The 25,397-nt window shown below is 42.8% G+C and overlaps 1 long non-coding RNA gene across 1 annotated transcript in view; it reads right to left on the bottom strand.

Annotated features, from left to right (window-relative positions):
- Nucleotides 1-8,221: 8,221 nt before the first annotated feature.
- Nucleotides 8,222-25,397, bottom strand: part of LOC102899312 — a 33,669-nt gene continuing 16,493 nt past the window's right edge. The window contains exons 6-7 of the long non-coding RNA XR_006596063.1: nt 10,757-13,084; nt 8,222-9,049 (exon numbers count right to left, since the gene is read on the bottom strand). This is a non-coding gene — a long non-coding RNA (uncharacterized LOC102899312). The remainder of the gene's footprint in view (nt 9,050-10,756; nt 13,085-25,397) is intronic.

The raw sequence follows: 25,397 nt of genomic DNA, 5'->3' as shown, positions 1-25,397 counted from the left end.
GCCTAGCCCACCGCCCCTGCCCCTCCTGCCCTTCCATTTCCCACGTGCTGGTCAAGGTAGAACCCCCCCCACCCCCCACCCCAGCACTGTTTCTTCTGCCAGTAGACCTCATGGCTTCAGGTTTTGTACGGGCACAGGTCCTGGCTCCTGATGATGCTGAGGGCTCTGGTGCCCTATCAGAGATTTTCTTGGAAGTCTACTTGGGCGGGACAAGCGTGCTTTGGGGCCAGCGCTGGTACAGCCGGTTTATGATGAAATAGGGGAGCTCCATCATCAACTAACCATTAAAACAACCCTTAATTCCAGGCTCGTAATTTTGCAAGTTGAAAAAATGATTTTATTCATATTGTTTTTTTTTTGGTACTCAAGACATAACAGCAAGAATTATACTGGCCCAAATCTGGCAAAAGGGACAAATAAAATCTGGTCTAGTTCGTGTTGCAGGTTCACCTATGTTATTAAAAATCAGCAGTTTGTTAAAGTAACAACCAGAAGCTCAAAGAGAGGAGGAGTCGAGGAGGGAGACACAATATGGCGGTGAGTTTATTCCAGGTTTGATTAATGGGCAGATATGGGCTTGCTGTTCTGCAAGGCAAATTTAGGTTGAGCTGAAGTTTGGGGGGGGGGAAGAAAGCTCAGATTTGAAGCAAAAATGCCATGTTATTGAAAGAATGAAAGAGTCTTTGGGGAGACAGCTATGGTTCCAAAAGTCTGACTTTCACACGAGATATCTAAGTGGGAATAACCACTGCGGAACTGTCTGGAGTCTGGGAGCCCCAGGGCAGAAGGACTCCCAAAGTAGGCGGTTCAAAATCTCCCGAAGCCAAATCGTTTCTGAGATTTGCCATGGGCTATTTGTATAGTACTCGGCCTGTAAAACAAACTCATAGGCTTAAACGTCCCCTAACTCTGCCAAGTACCGTGGGGAATGCAACAGAGGGTACATGGGGTCTGTGCTCTCAAGCAGGTGTGCTGTACGTGGAGGGAGAAATAGAGAGAAAAGAAGAGAGCCAGGATATCTCAGCAGCCTAAGTGAAGTGATACATAATTGGAGATTCACTAATGATAATAGGATTGCCCAGTAATAGACAGTGTTCCTACATGTCACATATTGTGCCGGGCTCAAGGATTAAGAGTGGGTATTAGCCTCACTTTCCCGGTGAAGGAACAGAAGCACAGTAGCTAGTTTGCTTAAAATCACCCAGGAACTGATCGTGCTGGAGTCGTAAATGAGAACGGCTGAGCCCAAAGCCCGTGTTTTTTGCAATCCATCACGTTGGAAGGGACATCTTCAGCCGGAAGGATCACAGACGCTGCTCTTGTTCACTGTCAGAAGCCAAGGTGTAGACCTTACTCTCGACTGGCATGTTTTGGAATGCAGGCTGTCCTAAACTTCGTCCTGAGAACCACCTCGATCCAACATGCTGTTACCTGTAACTCTCTCAGGCACAGATGGTTCCCGGCATATTGTTCACACCTCATAGGTATCTGTTGCACGCTCATTTTATTGTACGGTGCCGACCAGAAAGTGCTCACACGAACGCCATACAAATCTTCCGAAGGAGTTGCCACCTTCGTTTACAGGTGTTTAAGCTGGTGCTACCCAGCACTATGTTTTTTCTTAATGCTTTTCTCTTTTACATTTCTTTTTTTTTTTTAATTTTTTTTTTAACGTTTATTTTTATTTTTGAGACAGAGAGAGACACAGCATGAACGGGGGAGGGGCAGAGAGACAGGGAGACACAGAATCAGAAGCAAGCTCCAGGCTCTGAGCCATCGGCCCAGAGCCCGATGCGGGGCTCGAACTCGCGGACCGCGAGATCGTGACCTGAGCTGAAGTCGGGCACTTAACCAACTGAGCCACCCAGGCGCCCCTACATTTCTTGACTAAACTTAAAGTGGTATAAAACACAGTGGACAAAAATTTTTTTTTTTTTTAAGTAGTGTCCATGCCAGCATGGAGCCCAAGGTGGGGCTTGAACCCGTGACGCTGAGATCAAGAACTGAGCTGAGATCAAGAGTCAGACACTTAACCCACCGACCCTCTCACGTGCCCCCAGAACGAAACTTTTTGAAGCTAACTAAAAAAATTTTCAGGGGCGCCAGGGTGGCTGAGTCGGTCGAGCGTCCAATTCTTGATTTTAGCTCAGGTCATGGTCTCACCATTTGTGAGACTGAGCCCCCCCCCCCCCCGCCCCTTTTGGGCTCTGAGCTCTCAGCACCGAGCCTCCTTGAGATTCTCCCCCTCTCTCTACCCTTCCCCCTCTCGTACTCTCTCAGTATGAATAAATAAATAAATAAATACACAAATAAATAAACCTATAATAAATAAACTATAATAAATAAAATAAATAAATAAATAAGCTATAATAAATAAATAAAATAAATAAATAAATAAATAAATAAATAAATAAATAATAAATGCGGTCATTAAGGGGTAGAGCTAGGATTTGAATAAAAACCATATGGTTTCAGAAATTTCTCTTTTCTTCCATTCACAAATATCAATCTTTATGTATGCTTGGGGCTACACAGTTATACCTGTGTGAGAGATATAGGTGCGAATACTTGTACAATCACATGTCCACATGAAAGGTGGAACACCTGACTTAGGACTAAGCACCAGCTTAGTATTCAGGACCTGACCTCCTGGGACCACCCCACGTGCCCACTTGCACCCCTGTGATTGCCAACCATTCTCAGGTCCAGACATGCAGGACTATTTGGGGTCTCCCACCCCATCTGACCTTTGCCTGTTGCAGACCAGCTGAACGCTCTCAGCCAGTGGTGTTTTATTTACTCTCCCATACGTAACACAAATCCTACTCACTCGTTGAAGTTTCCTTTAACCTTCCGCAACAAAATGCTTAATTCCTTGGTTCTCCCAAACTACCGTGTATGTGTCTTTACTGTACCATTTGGGTTAAGCTTTCAGTATATTTTTGCTACTGCTATGGACTTTCAGGGGATATATATTTGTTTCTCTGTCCTCATCAAGTAATATGGTCCATGATACAGAATAAGTGCTCAGCACAAGTCGGGTGAGTGAAAGACCTCCTCAGTCTTTCCTTACTGGGGGTCGATGGTCGTGATGGCCAACGCCCTCCAGCCAAGAGGTCAAACATTCACGGCAACCTTTGGTTTTGTCACTGTGCTTTTTAGGTCTTGAAATGCCCCTTTCTCTTTCCACATTATTTTTATTTTTGTTTTCACGTTGGTGGTCCTGTCTTTAGATTTACTTCAATCCAATCAATATTAAGTTCTATAAAATCTCAGGAAGTTTAAAAGGTTCTAGGGATAAAAAGAAGATGTTGATGGCAACCCTACCCCACCTCCCGCAAAGTTCATAGTTTAGGAAGGAGGCACAGCAGTTACAGCAGAATGTGGCAGCCTCCAGGGAAATGGACTAAGGACCGTGATGGACTGTCTAAGGGGATTAGGGAGAGCTTTTTGCAAGAGTTGACACTTGAGAAGCACGTCGAGGAATGAGTTGTTAACCAGGTTCCCAAAGCAGGTGGGGCAGTTTCTAAGTCCGCACGGTCTCTGTGTAGTCCAGTCTCCCACACCCAACACATGGAGTTTGTAAAATACACTCAGGGAATCCATATCAGCATAAAAATGAATTTTTTGTCTTAATTTTTAAAGGGATTTTATAGTCAGGCTCTTAAGATATTAGTTATGGTTGGCTAGGCACTCCCAGCAATCCCTGTAGGTGATGTAGTTAAGCAAGCATGAAAACAAAAAAAATCAGCATCTGAACGGGTACAAACAACGAACTTTTTAAAGATTAGGAATCATAGGTACAGTAAACAGTGAAGTTGACAGAATGTATATGTTGCGGACCTATTGCCTGTTGATTATAACTTTGCTGTTCTTAATTTCAAATTTTGGATCCAAAAGGTTTTCAGGACTCAGTCACTTACGTGAGCCCCCAGGCTTTGCAAATCCCCACCTAGACTGCCTAATGGATACGGGACAGGGCCTGGAGGCTGGAGAGATGCGCCCACGGCAGGAAGAAAAAATTTGATGGTGAGGGCAGGCAAGATAGGCGTCTATGTTAGGAAACCGTGGAGGTTTTGATATTACTGTAGAGTAAGTATAAAAGGCATTTTCCCCAAACTCACAGATTGTCTCTGTAGTGGTAATATCTAGTTAATATCAGAGTTTTGCGTCTCTTGCTATAAGTTTGTAAAATTTGCTTTCTGGAGGCTTTCCTTTGCTCTCTTTTAACCGCATTGTCTCTCTCACACACTATGTTTTTTTTCTCTGAGATGCTAAGCATTCCATGCCTTCCACCAACTTGCACAATGTACGTATTTACTTTGTCTATTGACTCAATGTCTGGGTCGAGCCTAGAAGTGAATGTCTCTGTCACGAAGCTCTTGGTCCCTTTCCTTACTCGCCACCTGTCATCGTGTCCTGCCAATTCCCGCTGACATCAGCTCCTAAAGCCACACCATTCTGTCTTTATCCCAGTCAGGAGAGAAGAGTTAATGCCTTTACTTCCGGAACCCGCCTTGTTTAGGTTGAGAAAGGCTTTCTGGTTTCAGAACACCAGGAAAACAGTCTCTATAGAAAATAAAGAAAAATTATTTTCTAACATTCTTACTGTTTTAATTGCCTTAACTAATCTTCTAGCCAGAAAAATCTGTCATCCAAATGATATCAATTTAAGACTCATTCCTTGGAGTGCCTGGGTGGCTCAATCTGTTGAGCGTCCGACCCTTGATTTCAGTTCAGGTCATGGTCTGGTGGCTCGTGAGATTGAGCCCCATGTCGGGCTCTGTACTGACAGCCTGGAGCCTGCTTTGGATTCTCTCTCTCTCTCTCTCTCTCTCTCTCTGCCTTTCCCCTGCTCGAGTTCTTTCTCTCTCTCACAATAAATAAATAAACATTTAAAAAAAGACTCATTTTCTGACCTTTTAGAACATATGTAGGAAAAACTTTCTTTCTTTCTTTCTTTCTTTCTTTCTTTCTTTCTTTCTTTCTTTCTTTCTTTCTGCTATATTTAAATGCTATTACTCTATTAAAAAATATGGTTGTCTCTCACTATTTAAAAAGAGCCACTTAAAATAAAAAAAAACATACTATTTTGAGTGCATTAAAGTTTTTTTTTTTTTTAATTTTTTTTTTGTTAACGTTTATTTATTTTTGGGACAGAGAGAGACAGCATGAACGGGGGAGGGGCAGAGAGAGAGGGAGACACAGAATCGGAAACAGGCTCCAGGCTCCGAGCCATCAGCCCAGAGCCTGACGCGGGGCTCGAACTCACGGACCGTGAGATCGTGACCTGGCTGAAGTCAGACGCTTAACCGACTGCGCCACCCAGGCGCCCCTAGTTTTATATAGTGAGATGACATCTATATGATTTTGTTTACATAGTAAAACTGTCCATGGCATCAGATGATGAAATGGTTAAAAGCGTTACACATGATTTTACTCATATATGCGCGTTTCTTGGTGATTATATGACAGTACACAACGTTTTCAAAACAGCCTGAATTTAATAATAAAAGAGAAAACAATAGTTGTGTAGCACATATACAATGATCAGCTACTGATTTATTATTATTATTATTATTATTATTACTATTATTTTCAATGCTTTAGTTATCAGTACAGTATTGAGGTCTCTTTTTATAATGAGATTCCTATGGAAATAGTCACAATTGTTGCTGTGGAATGACTCCAGAAAGGAGACGGATCAGAGATCACTCTAGTGTTGTCAAGCCTATGACTTGAGTCAGTTCAGAGAAACTCGCTGCAAATGGGTCATTTATTGCCAGCCAGGGCATTCTTTGATCCTGTCTTTCTGTCTTCCTTATCCTTTTATAGTTACACCCATCTTCTCTCTCCCTGGCCCCTCTCAGCAATTCCCAGTGACCACTGCCATTGAAACCATTGGAAGGGACGTGTGATGGAAACCACAGGGGCTTCTAGAGACAGGGAGCGCCTACTGCGTGCTGCCCAGGCGAGCTCCTCACACGTGCCAAGAGGACACGAGGTTAAGCCATTTTTTCTCACAATGACAAAGCAACACGCCTTCATGAAAAGAGTCACCTTCTGGTATTAACCTGCACATTTCGAGAGCCATATTTGTATCCCGGAGGGTGGACAGAAAAACCTAAAGTATGAGTTTTACTTCCGTAATGTTTCCCCAATATAACAGTATATCTAATGCTTGATATATTGGTGAACTTAAATTTCCACAGCTTAAAATTGCTTGCAGAATTTAAAAAAGTAAGTATAGATTTAAATTGGATTTAAATCTTTAAAAAATACCATTCTTCAAGGTCTTCATATACCAATGATCAGTCCCCGGGGTCCTCAAAGAAACAAAATAATGATTATTTTTCAGTGCACAGAGAGATTAGTTAGAAAGTTGGGAGTGCAACTACTTGGTTTATTAATCAATAACAATGTTGATGAAACAAGATGCTTATAACGGTGCAATTAATGTAATTCACCTCTTCAGGCACACTTATAAAAGTCAAATCGCTCACAGTTGGCATACAGACATCCAGAATCACGCTTCCTGGTTTCGTGTGGACTGAACTGATTCTTGACTCTCTCGCCCACACGCCAGGGTCTCTGCTCCGGCCAATATCTGTTCTGCTAAGCCTTTACATTCTCCAAATAAGAAAGATGTGTACTTTTAGGTATATTAAAACAAAAAAATCAGAGTCCTGAGATTGTGGCAATCAGATTAAAAATGGGATAAACTTGGGGTGCCTGGGTGGCTCAGTCCGTTGAGCGACCGACTTGAGCTCAGGTCATGATCTCCCGGTCTGTGAGTTAGAGCCCGGTGTCAGGCTCTGCGCTGATAGCTCAGAGCCTGGAACCTGCTTCGGATTCTGTGTCTCCCTCTCTCTCTGCCCCTCCCCTGCTCATGCTCTCTCTCTCTCTCTCTCTCTCTCTCTCTCTCTCTGTCAAAAATAAATAAACATTAAAATATTTAAAAAAAACGGATAAACTTTAGGTATTTCCTATCAGAGTTAAAAAAAAAGGGGGGTCGGTAGTGGTTGAGATGTTGAAGAAAAGGGGCGTGCTAGTGGCTGCTTAATAATTGCCAAAGTCATGTGAACAAGGACAATATTAACTGACTGACCATAAAGACGTCTTGCCAAGTACTATTTTACCCCGTTCACTTCTGATTCAATCCAAGTATCCGGATACAGTCACCGCCCCCCTACTTTTCAAACGCTCCCTTTGCGTCATTTTGTTTTTTTATAAAAGACCTACGTTGATTCCTCTTGTCCCTCAGGGCAAGAAACCTGAAGAGAATTTTCATTTCTAGGGACAAAAAGGCTGAAGGGAGAGGAGAGTGCAATGTTGGTACCGCGGCGAGCTGTCTTAGCGGCAGGTGCACCTGGCCCCGCCCACCTCCCCCAACCGCACCCCGCGTCTCAGCCTCCAGCCCCAGGGCTCTGAGCTGGTGTCACGGCGTGATCTTGGTTCGGTCTGGACATCTGTCAGCAAGAGATGTCCGAAGCTATCAGATATATCTAAAAGAGCTGTTTTTTCTTTGCGGGACTCTGGGAAGGGTGGTGTCCGGGAATGTTGAAAAAGGTTTCCCTGTAAGTTAACGTCAATTGTTTCTTGCTTTGTGTCGTTTTGGCTTAAGGAAGGTTTCATAGGAACACCCTACTTTTGGACAGAGGGGGAGGGGGACCCGTATCTGGTTACCTATCTGTAAAAAACAGTAACGTGCTCAAAACTGGTCATCTGCTGACCTTCTTGCCAGCTCTCCCACTGCGATCCGCAGGTAGAGACTTGTCACGGTCTGACCCACAGGGATTTCCCGGTGGTTTGCTCCCCATCTTCTGCTAGACAGGCCCCTGTCTTCTCCACATGTTGCCCCTGTAACCTAGCTTAGACGAATCCTTCAGGGTGGCGAGTCCAAATTCTGTTCCCTACACGTGCACCTTACACATTTCCAAGGTCCAGCCCACATGCTTCCTCCCGCCTGAAATATTCATGGACACCGTTAGAATATCGTCCTTCCCAACCGCTCCCGGCTGTTTCTCCGGGCCACTCGAATGCCTCATGGCCTGTGCGGTTTTGCAACATCATTACTGATGGGCCCGTATTTTGCTATATGCTCCTCAAGGGCAGCGCTCGTAGATTCCTCCTAACACATGTGCCGTGCCTGTGGTGACGGGTCAGAATATTCTTGCTGAGTAAATGTGTTCCCGCAAGTAATCATAATAATTCTCACGTGTGAGTGTTTTCATATATTTATTAAACTATTGCCGCCTTCCCTGACGTATTCCTAACACAGTTCCTGTAAACCTAAGACTATGAAAGCAGATCATGAAAACCGACCCAGAAGAAAACTTACACCTGTAAGGAACCTTACATATTACATTGTTCAATGTGAGTTATCCTTTCCCAGATGCAGAAGCGAAAGCTCAGAGAGGAACGGAAATTTGCCCAAGGCACTGAGAAATGTGAGACCCTTTTACGCCAAGAGCACATACTTACTCTCAAGGAAAATCCCAAGCTTCTGATTTAAAAGAACATGGATACATTAGGAGGATGTTATTATACAACCAAAGGTCCCTAAAAACAACGAGAAAAGAGAGAAGAAATCTGCAGACAGGCCCGTGTCTGGGGTCCCCATGGATTTAAGCACAAATGACAACCTGGTCTTCCTTCCTGGGCCACGGCCCCTCCTCTGACTCAGAGATCGGTGGACCCGAGGCCTCTCAGGTGTATCACCTGGGACCAGGGTCACGGGACCGACGGGCCACCCCGAGTCACTCCAGCTGATGCTCAGGAGAAACTTCCCGTCATCGTGTGAAGATTCCAGCAGGATTTGTGGGCCTGCCTGGGCCTTCTACTCGTTTGCAGTGGATTTCTGTAGTCCCGTAATTCTTCTCTGCGGGTTACACCTTTTGTACTGATGATATACTCACTATACGCATCCAAATGCAGAGAGCTAGAGACCATGCGGAGATGTTTCTGGAAGCCCATCCACCAGACACTTAAACGTATTTGTGAACATGTATTCATGACTGCCAACAAGTCCCTGAACTGTAGGCAGGACCTGAAAATTGAGACAGGAAGGTTGAGTGCAGAGGCGTGGGAGAAAGCACACCCCCCTGGGTCGTGGGGGATGGACTCTGGAGTCAGGGTGAAAGATAAAGGCAGAAGGTGTGCAAGACCAAGGGGGAAAGCGCGGTGACAGCAGGCACGGGAATCCCTGAAAACAAATACAGTCAGCCGTGACTTTCACCAAGGGCTGTCCTAAGCCCAGATATGAGCGACCGGCTCATTCAGTTTCAACCAGGAAGTTTTACACAGATGCCTACTTTGCAGGTACACACTCATCAATTCAGGGGTCACAGATGATGGGGACTCACAGACGCCGAAACAGATGGCGTTGGAAGGCACACGTCCCAAGGGTCCTGGTGCATGAAAGGCAGGTCTAGAAGAGAGGCCACGCCACCGCCCCTCGGCTGGCACGCTGTGTTAACCCCGGCCGCCCCTTGGCCACTTCAAGAGCCGAGCCAGATGGAAATTCAAACTATTGACATTCATTCACTTCCGCCTTCCGTCAACAAATGATTGTTGATTACCTACTTTGTGCCGGGTTCCATTTTAGGCGCAGGAGATGAAATGGTAAACAAAATGGAAACCGAAAAACAAAACCTCTGATATCATGGAGTCTGTGTCTTAGTAGGGGAGGAAGGCCCTAGACAGGTAACTCATGAGTCACTATCAGATAATGATCCGTTTGAATCTGAGAGCACTCTGGAGAATTACCCGAATTCTCTCCAGTGCACAGAGAAGAGATGGTGTTGTGGAGTCAAGGCACAGGCAGGAACCGTGTCTCCTGAGCTGTGAGTTTCCACTTAGATATTGATAATCACTTGCTTCCTTTCGCTTTGCTTTCAGAGAAACTGAGAATTAAATGTGTGACTCAAATCCTGGATGCCCATCAAGGAGCCGACAGTACGGTTTGATGTATCAAACTCATTACAACATTGTTGGGTTTTTTTCTCCACTTCAATTTCCTCTTTTTAATTTGATTTATTTAGAAAATCCCCCACTCTCTAACGTTTATTGGTAAAAAAAATTCATACTCCCTAGAAATTACTTATTGATGTTAGTTAGACATGGCCAACTTTAAATAGACAGTGTGGTTGCACATTTAAAAGGGAAAACGGAAGGTACTTTGTAATTGAGGGAGTGTTTTTCGTATTCAATTTCTTTAAAAAGTCTGCACAGTCATAACCATTTTATTTTCTGCTTGCTTAACCAAAACTATGAATAAGCCCGATTCTGCAAGCGGGATCTGTTAAAACCTCCAAGAAACAGGTCAAGAGGATATCGGGCTCAGTCTTTCCCATGGAAGAGCCCAGTGTTGCCAGATTCCTGGCTGATCCCATGTTGAGCCACACGCTTTCTTCCCCTTGGAATCACCACACTCTGATGCCATAAGCTCACGCGTTGACACCGCTCTATTCCTCACATTGACCGTCTCCTCATGTGTGTGAGTTTGCTGGCCCTCTGTGCTTAGAATCAGATCTACACCGAGTTACCAATCCTGACTTCCGAGGGACACCTTCAAATTCGGAAAGGTTGGTGGCTAAAATCAGCCTTAGAAAGGAAGGTCGCTGGCCAAGGTCTTCTAGACTTCCTAAAGTAATGGAAATAGAAGTGATCTCTTGATCACCATTAACGTTCCTATATTAAGGAGCCAGATGATGGAGCCTGAGAAGGATTCTGGCCAGTTAAAAGTAGTTCTTACCTTGGCTATAAAATCACGTCCAGCTGGCAGAACATTCCCTACGGATCACAGGGAGGAACACAGAAGGTTCTTCCCTTCCACAAGATAAATCTGAAATGCCACAAATAACAAAACATAAGAAAGCACTGTAGAGTCGAGAGTAAAAAAAGTCCTCATTATTAAAGGTCTTTATCATTTAGGTAAAAGTTATGTAACTTTTCACTTATTTCAAAAGATGGTTAACCTTGGTTTCTTCACTGTGTAAGTCCATGTTACAACAGGTAGATACGAATGGAATTTAAATGTCAACCCAAAGCCCCCAGACACAGCGTTTCCTATTTCACACTGACATTTGATTAAATCACACGGATGCACTGAGAGAGTAAACGATTCCCTTGAAGGATATTCGGCATGCTAACATTTTTGATTTGAAATATTAATTGTAACACACTGACTCGTGGTGGCGGAGATATTTGCCAACCTGACACGCAATGGTTTTCAAATTCTGATTTCAGAGGGACAATGACTAGAGGTAGGTCCTGAGACGGCATTCTGGAAGCTCTTTAATTGACATTTCTGGGCACCGGGAAGAAAAATCTTAAGAGGTATGTGCAAGTAAGGGTGTTTCAAGTGGTAGATGAATCGTGTAATTAGGGAGATATCTGGAGGAAAATGTCAGTCTGTGGGGAAGTGTGTGAACGTGGTTAAGACGGAGACAGAAACCGCATCGAAAAGGTGCCTGTTTGGCAAGAGAAATAATAACGATCTCAGAGGAAGCCCTGCTCTAAAAGCCCTGGCTCCCTGACTTCTCTACCTGGGCTGCGCGTTTCATTTAGGATTGTAGTTCCTTAGTTTGAGACAGAATCCAAAACACAGAAAGGGGAGACGAGGAACAGCGTGTACAGGGTTTAATTAAAGCCACTTAGAAAGCAGAGAGCTAACACAGACCCTGTCTGGTTTTCCGACAACTTTAACCTCCCAACTGTCTCCCTAATATATTATTAAGTTACATAATCAGTACACGTTCTTTCTGTAACACCAAGAGCGTCGCCTTACAGAAGGGAACATGCGCTGATGATGTGTATACACGTGAGTGTGTGCTCACGTGGGTGTCCCTAGGTGATGGAAGGCTTTATTTCACCATGGAGATGTTCACATTGTGAGCCATCACTCACGCTCCGTTCCAGCTTTCTATCCGGTTCTATCTATGAATGTATTCATTCGAACATTCATTCGGTATTTTCAGATTCCTAGGGCAGCTGTGCTGGTCGGTGAGGGGCACGTAAAAACAGCACATTCACCTTCCCCACAGAGCTCACCATGCAGACAAGCGGACGTGTGTACAGAGGATCGAGCAAGATGTCCCAAGAGATGTGCTTGTGAGCACAGATCATGGAGGTCATTGCCTTAGCTGGTTTGTTACTGTAACAAAGTCTGAAAGACATTTATTTGTCACGGTTCTGGAGGTTGGCAGTCCAAGATCAGGTTGCCAGGGCGCTCAATGTCTGGTGAGGGTCCCCTTCTTGGTTCACAGACGGCCGCCTTCTGCTGTGTCCTCACAGTGGGGAAGGGAGGAGGGAGCTCTTTGGGGTCTTTCATAAGGGCACTAATTCCGTTCACGGGCCCGTAGTATTCAGTGCACAGCAGTCATCACGATAGACTTCCTGGATGAGATCATACTTACTTGGATTTTCAGAAAGGCAGCTTGGCATAATGGAAGTAGCTAGGATTTCATAGTCAGAGACCTGTGTTTAAGTCTACCTGTGAGTCATCTGACATTTGGGGAGAACATTCCTCTGAACCTTCTGTTCACATCTGTCCAGTGCAGAAGCACATATCCCTGAGTGGGGACGTTCACTCAGTGATTTGAATGTGTGACAGGAGAGGTAGAGGGCACGTGGGGAATTCTCAATAATGTGTCACAGAGTTAGCACTAATTATTTTTCTAACAGGTAGAGGTTACCAGGTAGCAGAGGAGAAGGGAGGGAAAGAACCTTCTCGATGGAGGTAGCATCGCTCAGATGTGAGAGAGAGTGGCATCTGAGCAAAAGGGCAAAGATTGAGCTATGCTGCCTTCCACTCAAGGGGGTGCTGGGCACAGGGCTGAGCCCTTACAGGGCAACTGGGCAGGGAAGGCCTTGCACACCACACCGGGGGAATAAAAGTTGCTATGAAGACAGCAAGAAGCCAATGAGAAAGTTGAAGAACAGAGTGGTGTTATCAGACTTCTGTTTGAGAAGGACGCTCTGAGAGTTCAGTGTAGAGAATGGTGAGCGTTGGTGAAGCCAGGTCTGGGACAACCATTAGGCGGTCATGGGAGATGTGGAGAGGGCATTTGGGTCAGCATACCTGGAAAAAATCAGACAGATACATCATGAGCAGAATTGCAAGGTGGGATATGGAGGGTGGGGGAGAAAGGAGGTGGAGAAAGAATCAAGAAGGACTCTTATGTCCAACTTGGCCCATGGCTGGAGCCCGTGCCTGAATGGAAAAGAGACATCATGAGCAAGGGAAGAAGATTAATCCACTTTGGCACAGTGGAGTTAGAGTTGCTGTAGGATGTTCAGGTAACAGTACGTACACATCAGGAGCACGAGAGAGGGGTGTGATTATGAACAGAGACTCATGGATGGGCAGCGGGCACATGGCAATTGAGATTCAAGGCGGGGCTGATACGGACTCATTTTGATCCTATGATAGGATCTTCGGTGTGGCCACATTTGAATCCAAATAAAACTTATGTTGGAAGGGCACATTGCAGCAGACATCAGTTTGCGGTCACAAAACCGATTTGAGGCTACCATTGACGTTACCCGACAGGCTCCAAAGGAAGCTTTAGAACATTTAATATTTACCCTTTTTCATTCTGTGCCTAAACCACTTGCTTACGAAGGACCTATAATTGCTGAATTATCACTTTTTGGTCTGGAACCTCTCTTCTCATTAGTCATATTAAGTGTATGACTATGCTTTTAATGTTGCTGTTAATAAAGAAGTAGTTATTATGGAAAAATTCCACTTCCAAACCATACAAGTAGAATAATAGATACGCAAATCTCTCGAAAAAGAGCTCAAGCCTCGTGTGTCTTGCGCTAAACCCCATACTTCTTACATTTGTGTTGGCTGCCTCCGCCTTGCTTTGATAGAGGAGGACTTGTAAATCAGAATCCATAGTTCCTTCCTGCCACTATGTATAAATGTGTATCTTAGTCTGGGTCATAAATTTGACTTTTTTGTGTTTGATAACTGATAAAACAATTCACATATGACTCACAACTCTTGGAATATTTGGGCGATTGGTATTCCCGTCAGGCATTGGGTGAATGAGGAGAAACCCAGAGGAAGTAATTAATGATCCCTGCCTATCAGTTCTTTTTTTGTTGTTGTTAATGTTTATTTTTGAGAGAGAGAGAGAGAGAGAGAGAGAGAGAGAGAGAGAGAGAGAGAGAGACAGTGTGAGCAGGGGAGGGGCAGAGAGAGAGAGAGGGAGGTGAGAATCCAAAGCAGGCTCTGGGCTCTGAGCTGTCAGCCCAGAGCCTGATGGGGGGCTCGAACCCACGAACAGTGAGACCTGCTCCGAAGTCAGATGCTTAACCAATCGAGGCGCCCAGGTGACCCTCTGCCTATCATTGCTAAAGTTTGGCAACACCATGTTCTGGGCCTGTGGCTTTAGAACACACATCATTTAATTTTCCTCAACACACTCACTGTATTTTTGAGAACACGAGAAAATAAACTGGCAGATTGAATCTATCACCAATTATTGATAGACTGATTCTGTAAAGATCCCTTGGGATTTGCCAGCTGCTGAGATTCAGAGGCAGGTGGAAGCTTGTGCAGAAAAACCACACATGCCCACGGTCTCTGCTCGGGAGCACACTTCCTTACTGGATTGATGAGATGATCTCTATTGCAAGAGGTTCATTTTTCTAACTGACGAGGCATTGTGTTTTCAGTGTTAACGGGCTAGGTTGGCAATCTGGTTCTGCTATTAATTAACATAACAATTAAGAAGACAATATTTTAACCGTATCAGCTTGTGTCTCGCTTGAAAATATAGAACCTGAAACAATAATTTATTTCTAACAATAATTTCTACTACTAGAGAGTGATGTCTTCTAGTTGCGTGTAAATTAAAAAGCTGTTATCGCCAAGAGATGCGTGCACTATCATTGATCAGAGATGTCCATTGTTTTTACCAGTGGCTGGATTATGTCTCTCGTGCCTTCATGGGTTTAGAGATCAGTGTTCTGGGTGAATAACACAAAGTCACCGTGCTGGAAGACGTCCGTTTCTTCTGGGGCCAACACGACCAGGTACAGCTTACCAGATGTTGAATGGGAGCCCTAGCAGAGGAGTGGTAGACGGGGCAGAAGGACAAGGCAGGAAATACCCCCTTTTGGCTCCATCATTCTGTTACTTATTCCTGCCACGTATGTATGTTGCCACTTTAATGTAGAAATACAGGGGGGCAATATTGGGATTCCTCAGTTTTTCTTTCAAACATTTATAGGAACTTTGGCTTGAATTTAAAAATATAAAATAATGGCAGGCAAATAAATGTTGTGTGACATTTTATTTTTATGAAAAATGAAATATCCTTTAAAGGCATTGGCATCTGGTAAACCCAGTGTCTGCTGGGTGTGGTCCCTGTGACGCAGTAGCCCTCAGAGTGTCATTTACACAAGCTCTGTTACAGCACTTTTCAAACAGATGCTCTTTGCCCCCCAGTGGATATCGGGCAATATCTGGGGACTTTGGGATCGCCCCAACTCGAGGCAAAGGGGGTGCTACCGGCCTCTAGTGGGTGGAGGCCACGGTTGCTCGAAACACCCTGCAGTCAACAGGACAGCCCCCCTCTCAACAAGGAATGGTCCATTCCAGAATGCCGATGTACTCTATGCACCATATCTTTGCAGGCAAATCATAGAGTTCACGCTTTGGACCTGTCCCTGTTAGAGCTTAAACGCAGAGCCCGGGAACCTGATAACAGGGGTAGAAATACGCCCCATCTTCCCAGGGCCATATTACGTACAATTTTCCATCTGGCTTCCATGCTGAGGCCCACAGAAGCCCTGAAGAATAGATTTATTGCAACTTGTGCAGGACCTAGCCGTGGAGAGCTCCGCCTGAGTATTTATTGAATTTGGCACAGGCGCTCGTTTTTGTTGGATGTTTGCGTAGAGTTTTATTAATTCAACTTTTACCGTATTCCAATATTTTCGGTTAATATGGGAGTTTAAAATTCGTGGGCCATCTGCTTTAGATGCTGCAAGGTGTCTGCTACCAAAGATTTGGAAAGATGCAACGCAGGAGATGCGCAGGTTGTCTCAGGAAAATAAATAAAATAATTAAAACGCCGCACTTGCTACTGTCCAAATGAATTTTCAAAACGAATTTTCAATTTTTTGCTAACAAGCCGTGTGAGCATTTAAATCAACACAAAGTGCATTCTGACGCGTAATGTCTCCAAAGAGGGGTCCGTATCTGTGTCCTCACATGCGTGCATTTCACAACAGCAAGAATACTTTTCATTTAATATGGATTTCAATAGCAATGTGGAGCGCATAGGACATTTTAACTTGCCAAGACAAACGTTGACGTAGAATCCTTGCCCACGCGTGCTCATTACAATTTACTGACACGTGTCAGAGATGTCTTTTTTGAGATGCGCTGATTTGGCGAATAAGCTTGAGGGGTGTCCTAGGGCTGGGACACGTGGCATTTGCATGGAGCTTTCTAAGACTCAAGAATTCTGGTAAACTCAGGTCATCTGCTCAAGTATTACTTCTACAGAGATTTCTCTGAAAGACCTTCTTAAACAGAACCCTTGGCCACTCTGTATCTGTCTCACTCTGCTTTTTTTTTTTTCTTCATTGCATTTGTTACTTCTAACATTGTATTCTAGACATGTTCCATTATTTTCTGTTGTCTTCTCCACTGCGCATGTGCAAACTCCCAGAGAACACATTTTATGTCCTATTAGCCATTGTCTCCTCAGAAGCTAAGGAGTGTCTGGCAGTAATTAAATGCTACAAGAAGTGTATTAAATACATTTTAGGGAGGGGCGCCTGGGAGGCTCGGTCGGGTGAGCATCCAATCCTTGGTTTCAGCTCAGGTCATGATCTCATGGTTCATGAGATAGAGCCCCAAGTTGGGCTCCAAGCTGAATGCAGACCTTGCTTGAGATTCTCTCTCTCCCTGTCCCTCTGTCCCTCTCCCCAACTCGTGCTCTCTCTAAACGAAAAAAAAAAAAGTAATAAAGGAAAGAAATAAATGAGATTAATTTAGGGGTACATGAGTGGCTCAGTCTGACTTTGGCTCGGGTCATGATCTCACAGTTTGTGAGTTCGAGCCCCACATCTGGGCTCACTGCTATCAGGAGAGAGCCTGCTTCGTATCTTCTGTCCCTTTCTCTCTCTGCTCCTCCTCTGGTCATGTGCACCCTCTCTTGCTCTCTCTCAAAAATAAACAATTATAAATAAATAAATAAATAAATAAATAAATTTATTTTAGGGTGAAGCTTCACAATTTTTATATACACAAGCATTAATAATAATGTTTTAAGTACATCGACCACTTACTATGTGCCAGGCACATTGTGTCAAGTGTCTCACTTAATGTCATCATGGCCCACGGAGGAAGGTGATATTAGTAGCCCCAATTTGTAGATTATAGAACTGAAACTCGGTCAAGTTTAGTAATTTGCCCATCTAGAGTGACCAAAAAGGGGCACCTGGGTGGCTCAGTTGGTTGAGCGTCCGACTTTGGCTCAGGTCATGACCTCCTGGTTCGTGAGTTCGAGCCCCGCGTCGGGCTCTGTGCTGACAGCTCAGAGCCTGGAGCCTGTTTCGGATTCTGTGTCTCCCTCTCTCTCTGCCCCTCCCCTGTTCATGCTCTGTCTCTCTCTGTCTCAAAAATAAATAAATGTTAAAAAAAAATTTAGAACGACCAAAAAGAACGCAGGTAAGATTTGAACCAAATACTTTGATTCGGAAGTCTGAGATTCTAACCATTTATGCAGTGAGGTTGACCATCAAGTTAGAGCTCAACTACATTTATCCACGTACTGGAGGTGGTAAAATGTTGCTTGCTTTTGCAAAAATCATTTTATGAGTACTGTCCGAAGAATTTGCGATAATGACAATGCTCATGCGTTAGGATTTTATGTATCGTTTCTCTCTTTAAACATGACCAACTTAGCTCTGGTCACCAATGAACTCTCAAATAATGCATCCTCCAAAGAAACACAAAAGCTGTGAGCTGCGTGTATGTGCATATATTTGACTTCGGAGTCATCCGACATGATCCTTTCCGGAGCTCCTGTCTCAATTAGAGGCTCTGAAGGTGGGGCCTGTGTAATTCTGATCACACTCGTTAAAACACTGGGTAAGGAGAAATTCTTGAAATGTTACACCAGTTTTACAGAAGAGATCCAGCCGATACGTGATTGTTTTATAATTCTATGATAAAATATATGGCGTATTCCCTTCCAAACAATTTCGGGTCAGTGATCAATTTCGCCGAAGCAAATCATTCTCTCTTGATAACGTCCTTTGTTACACTGCCCCTAGAAAGCCTGGCGATTCCAATAACACTGGCCTGAACTCTGCCTGTGTTGATGCTCAGTTGGACGCCACTGGTCCCACTGGCTTCTCATGATCGCAAGCCCATGACCTATGGGAAAGCAGAACATTTTAGAGACTAGTAAAGTTAGTGTTATTTCTTCATTTAGCATCAGTCTAAGTTCGTTTGGATGTCATAGTATGTTTAGCATGCTGCTGATGTGAAAAGATGGATGTTTAGAACTTGCTAGAACATTTTGACTTACATGCCTTGAAAGGTTCATTTAACCCCTTATTATTTTAATGATCTTTTAAATATTCACTAATCGACATTAAGATTTTAATCGCTGCCATCCCCACATGAATGCTTCATTGCTTTTTAAATTTGGAGGACTGTTGTTTCTTTGCAGTGTCTGGTTAGCTCAGTTTGGTACAAAAACTATCAAGGCCTCAAGTTTCGATCTGCATCTTAGTTGCAACCAGTGGTCTTTGGGATGTGATTTATTATTCACCATAAAACTGGGCAAGGGCAGAATAGCCAATGAGATTGGAAAAACTTCGCAAAACATGTGCAGTGTGGTTATTACAGTAATAGTGTATCCACAGTGAATATAGTAATGAATGAAATCAGTATAATATTATCGGACTGATGTTTCCATGGACTGTTGAAGTTAATCTTCCCAACTTCTTCAGTAATATACGTACTTTTCGGCACCTGAGGCTCAGTTGTCTCTCTTCACACAGCTGCGTGTGATTGGGGGAAAAATAATTGAAATTGTGCTGTGCACGTTTTCTGAAATCAATCCATTGGGGCCCTTACTATCTGAAAACTAACGCTTCACCAGAACAGATAATTATTGACAAAAGTCCTTTCCCTTCCTACCTCTCTGTTTGCACCGCTCTTGGGAGTTTTTATTTCAGTCAGTGTTCACCTTTATTTATTAATCGCTTTTACTAAGTCGTGTCGAAGGAGCTAAATATATAGTGGTTTGGTTAAAAGTTTATCTTTTTACAAAAGCAACTCCATTAGAAAAAAACAAAAACAAAAACAATGAGGCTACATGAGTTTTTTGCCTTATTCTCTGGTTCCAAACTATTTTAAATAATTTTTATAATTATTACTAACTGCAGACCCAGTTGAAGCTAAAAAAGAAAAGGTGTGGGAATAAAGTTTTCAGAACTATCCAACTTGTCTCTTACTGTGGCAATAAATCTTACTAACTTAACCTAGAGGAAGATGATGTCATTTTAGGAATAATTTACATTTCTTTGATTATACCTCAAGCAAATGTTGTGCATATGTCAATGATTCTCAAAGTGATTTCCCCACTCGAGCCCTCCCACCAAGGGGAATATCCCTGAGATACTTTCAGAGGTCCTGTAAGATAGAAAGTATTTTCATAATGATACTAAAATGTACACCAAAACCCATAAAATACCTAGGAATAAACTTGACCAAAGAGGTGAAAAACCTATACATTGAAAACTATAGAAAGATTATGAAAGAAATTAAAGAAAACACACAAAAAAACGGAACAACATTCCACGCTCATGGATTGGAGAACAAATATTGTTAAAATGTCGACACTACCCAAAGCGATCTATACATTCAATGCAATCCCTATCAAAATAACACCAACATTCTTCACAGAGCTAGAACAAACAATCCTAAAATTTGTATGGAACCAGAAAAGACCCTGAATCGCCAAAGAAATCCTGAAAAAGAAAATCAAAGCTGGAGGTATCGCAGTTCCAGACTTCAAGCTGTATTACAAAGCTGTAATCACCAAGACAGTATGGTACTGGCACAAGAACAGACACTCAGATCAATGGAACAGAATAGAGAACCCAGAAATGGACCCACACATGTATGGCCAATTAAACTTTGACCAAACAGTAAAGAATATCCAATGGAAAAAGACAGTCTCTTCAGCAAATGGTGTTGGGAAAACTGGAGAGCGACATGCAGAAGAATGAACGTGGACCACATTCTTACAACATACACAAAAATAAACTCAAAATGGATGAAAGACCTCAATGTAAGACAGGAAGCCATCAAAATCCTCTAGGTGAAAGCCAGCAAAAACCTCTTTGACCTCAGCTGCAGCAACTTCTTACTCAACACGTCTCTGAGGCAAGGGAAACAGAAGCAAAAATGAACTATTGGGACCTCGTCAAGGTAAAAGTCTTCTGTAAGGTGAAGGAAACAATCAGCAAAACTAAAAGGCAACTGATAGAATGGGAGAAGATATTTGCAAATGACATATTGGATAAAAGTATCCAAAATCTATAAAGAACTCAATACCCCAGAAGCACATAATCTAGTGAAGAAACGGGCAAAAGACACATGAAAAAATGTTGAACATCGCTCATCATCAGGGAAATGCAAATCTAAACCACATGAGATACGACCTCACACCACTCAGAATGGCTAAAATTCACGACTCCGGCAACAACACATGTTGACGAGGATGCAGAGAAAGGGGAACTCTTTTCACTGCTGGTGGGAATGCAAACTGGTGCGGCCACTCTGGAAAACAGCATGGAGGTTCCTCAAAAAATTAAAAACAGAACTATCCTCGGACCCAGGAATTGCACTAGTAGGAATTTATCCAAAGGATACAGGAGTGCTGATTTGAAGGGGCACGTGCACCCCAGTGTTTATAGCAGCACTATCAACAATAGCCAAAGTATGGAAAGAGCCCAAATGTCCATTGACTGATGAATGAACAAAGAAGATGTCATGTACATATACAATGGAATATTGCTCGGTGATCACAAAGAATGAAGTCTTGCCATTTGCAACAACGTGGATGGAACTGGAGGGTGTGATGCTAAGTGAAACAAGTTAGAGGAAGACAAATATATTATTCCACTTATATGTAGAATTTAAGAAACAAAACAAATGAGCATAAGGGAAGGGAAGCAAAAATAATATACGAACAGAGAGGGAGACAAACCATAAGAGACTTAAATACAGAGAATAAACAGGGTTGCTGGTGGGGTGTTGCATGGGGGGAAGGGCTCAAGGGGTGATGGGCATTAAGGAGGACACTTGTTGGGATGAGCAATGGGGTTATATATAAGTGATGAATCACTAAATTCTATTCCTGAAATCATTATTGCACGGTATGTTAACTAACGGATTTAAATTAAAGCAATAATGATAAGAAATAAAATAAAACACATAATAAAATAAAATAAAATATAATAAAATAAAATAAAATAAAATAAAATAAAATAAAATAAAATAAAATAAAATAAAATATAATTTGCCTGTTTCACTGTGTTGCTATTTGCTCTGGTGGGTGAAATTGCTAGCGCCTTAGTTAGAATCAAACTGTCCTTTTCGCCATTTATTTTATTCACCTTCACGCACCAGGCAGAGAGGAAAAAACAAAGGAAAACACAGTTTGATGTAAGGATCTCCTTGAAGAAGCAGTATTACATTTTCACACTGGAGATGTGTCTAGTTAATAGTCTATGTTACCAGGGGCGCCTGGGTGTCTCAGTCAGTTGAGCGTCCGGCTGTGGCTCAGGTCACGAACTCACTGATTATGGGTTTGGGCCCCGCATCGGGCTCTGTGCTGATGGCTCGGAGCCTGGAGCCTGCTTCGGAGTCTGTGTCTCCCTCTCTCTCTGTTGCTCCCCTGCTTTCTCTCTCTCAAAAATAAAGATTGAAAAAAAAATTAAAAACAGTAGTCTATGTTGCGAAATGATGAGTATGCTTTTAGTATTTCTCCTGCATGACAAAATACAGTGTGATAAACGTTGAGCTTTCAAGTGAATAACTTGTATCTGTAATAATCTAAAATAATGTAAAGACAATTCAAAATGTAATATAGACATATGGATTGTGCACAAAGTTGATTGGTATGGTTTCTGATTCCACTTTGCAACCAGATATCAAACTACCACTTGCTGGGTTTTGGTACAGTATTAAGGAAGGATACCATCAATTATCAGAAAAGGCCATTAAAATACTCCTGTTTTTCCACACCTTATTTGTGTAAGACAGGATCTTCTATATATGTTTAAAACACAATAGCATATAAAAACAAATTTAGTGGAGAAATAGATAGAAGAATCCATATATTTTCAATTAATCCAGGTACTAAAGTGATTTATAAAAACACGATAACGTATGCATGCTTGAAGTTGGAAATGATTTCTGGAAATAGCTATCCTCTCATTAAAATAACATAAATCTCTCTCTCTCTTAATTTCCATGTCCTATAATGATAAACTGAGTTTATCTGCTTTCATATTACTGTTGTGACCCAAAAATTGCTTTATGGAGTATCAATCAACCAGAGAAGGAGAGACAGATGGACAGGATGTGCCATTTAAGGCCAGAGTACTTCAATACTTTAATATTATCTCCCCCACAAGGACAACCAAGAAGGCCCCAGGTTTCACACGGGAATCTACAAGCTACTGGCTCCTCTTTAAGCCTGGGCTCCTGGATGATTGGGAGGAACAGAGTTTCCCGCCACATAATATGTGACACACATTGTGAAGGAGAAGTAAACTTCCGTGCATTTAGCCACTAACATCTGGGGGATCATTCGTTACTGCAGCATAATCTAAATTAACCTGACTAACAACGCATTTCAGTGACGTGGGGCATGGGACCGAGTGGTGGCCGAGCTGGATAAGTTGAATGCGCTGAAGAGTTTGAAACAGAACAGTTAGTGATTCCTTTATGGCGGGCATGCCTAAAATGATAGGAATACACTTCTTGAGACTTTACAAGCAATAAGTTGAATTTTTAGAAAAGGCTGTATAGCTGATGAAACAAATGGGATGCAAGTTTCTTCTGGAGCCTTCTGGCACGTGCGATTCGGGCGCAATGCTATAGACTCAGACAGAACCGAGTGAGTCCTGGCATGACCATTCAATCACACGAACATGAGGAATTACTCAGTTTTCTCAGCTTCAGACCCTCTTTCAAATGCAAGTAATACTTTGAAACCCCGGGGTTATTGGGAAGATGATAATAATAAATGAATGTGAACATCGAGAAGATCGTGTAGACTATGATGAACATTTAGAATTCATTATTAGTTTCTGTCTTGATAACCTTTACTCCAAACATATGCCCAGAAACTTTACCAAGAACTGTAATTATTTCTTACCAATTTGTAACAAAGTGCAATTTCAAGAGCCTGTTTGGTTAGGCACAAGCATAGGTACAATAATCTTTACACGTAAGATTAAACATTCGCTTCCATCTGCAAAGGAGTTTTGACCAAAACTTTATTTTTTTCTAGAAAACTTCCTCCTAAGCCACTCTTACAGCTGCTAGTTGTGCTGTGAGTTCATTTACAGCAGGTGGCCTTGAAATTTTTGGTTCTATTTCCCCTCAGAGCAAAATGTGTTGCTGTTTTTGTATTTCCCATCATTTGGAAAAGAAAACGTGTACTCAGATACCCGGATCCTTTGTTTCTGTTTCTTTGCATTGTCTGGATAAACAGCTCACTTCCTGCTTTCAGGGACCAAGCCCAGAGGAAAACAAGCTCCCACCATCAGCCAGCTCCACGGAACAATGGATCCGGGGAACAATGTCCCACCTGAATTAGGGAAATGTGGCCACCTGGAGTCTATCCCTTTGTGGGCATTGCTTCGCTGCAGGATGTGCGTTCTGCCGCTCAGTGGGCCAGACAGAAATAAGACAGTAATGTCCTCTGAATCTTGATATCATGTCTGCTGTCCCCAGGAGGCAACTATACCTCAAGAGTTCCTTCTTCTGGGAAACGTAATAATGGCGATCTGCAGAACAATGGCATAAGTAAGCACGACTCATGTACGACACATGGCCCAGTAAGCCCATAGGAGACAAAATTGTCCTACTTTGAGGCCAAATTGTGGTTTTTTTCAGCCTCGCTGAAAAGACTGCATTGCACAAGGGCTTCTTGCTGAGAAGGAGAACCTAGAACCTCAAGGCAAGCCGCTCAAGATGTGTTTGTAAGCAGAGTATGTACTTCTACGGCAGGGAAACTTGCATTCCTACCTCGGGCCCGACGTCTACCAGATGCATGAAATATCTCAAACAGTGTCTGGACAGAGGCTGAGGAGTGACCCAAAGAAAGAGGACCATTTGGTGGCCAAAGAGGGGACAGCAGATGGAACCTGGAGAGGTCGGGAGACAGATCAGGCTTTGACACTAAGAGGCTGCTAAGGTGAGCGTCAGATGACAAGAGGATGGGTCAGGAGGTCCCTGCAATGTGCCAAAGGTGTGCACGAGGAGCTCTGGAGAGAAACGGAATGGAGGGGGGTGGCGGTTAGAGCCCCATTTTCAGATGTCTCTTGCTCTTCTGCCTAAAGGTTTAGTTATTACCATATATCCATCCATTACCTTCCAGATTTATGTTGAGGACAACTTTTTACCTCTTTCCATGATTGAAATAAAACGATTCTCTTGACACTTAGAATTGCAAGGGGCTTATTCAAGGGAGAAAGCTTTTCTTCTCTTTTCTCTTTTCTTTTCTTTTCTTTTCTTTTCTTTTCTTTTCTTTTCTTTCTTTTCTTTTCAATATAATAACATTTTATAAGTAAATGAATAATAAAAGTATTATTTTTAACAGAAAATATTGAATATGGCATATTGATTTTCTTTTTTTTTAAATATAAAATTTATTGTCAAATTTGTTTCCATACAACACACAGTGCTCATTCTAACAGGTGCCCTCCTCAATGCCCATCACTCACCCTCCCCTCCCTTCCACCCCCCATCAACCTTTAGTTTATTCTGTTTTTAAGAGTCTCTTATGGTTTGACTCTCTCCCTCTCTAACTTTTTTTTCCCCCTTCCCCTCCCCTATGGTCTTCTGTTAAATTTCTCAGGATCCACATAAGAATGAAAACATATGGTATGTGTCTTTCTCTGTATGACTTATTTCACTTAGCATAACACTCTGCAGTTCCATCCACGTTGCTACAAAAGGCTATCAATGGCCAAATTATGGAAAGAGCCTAAATGTCCACCAACTGACGAATGGATAAAGAAATTGTGGTTTATATACACCATGGAATACTACTTGGCAATGAGAAAGAATGAAATATGGCCTTTTGTAGCAACGTGGAAAGCTTTTATTT

The sequence above is a fragment of the Felis catus genome, chromosome A3, assembly GCF_018350175.1.
Source record: "Felis catus isolate Fca126 chromosome A3, F.catus_Fca126_mat1.0, whole genome shotgun sequence".
Taxonomy (NCBI): Eukaryota; Metazoa; Chordata; class Mammalia; order Carnivora; family Felidae; genus Felis; species Felis catus.
Note: the sequence above shows the minus strand (reverse complement) of the source record. Positions and strands in the feature narration are given on the sequence as shown.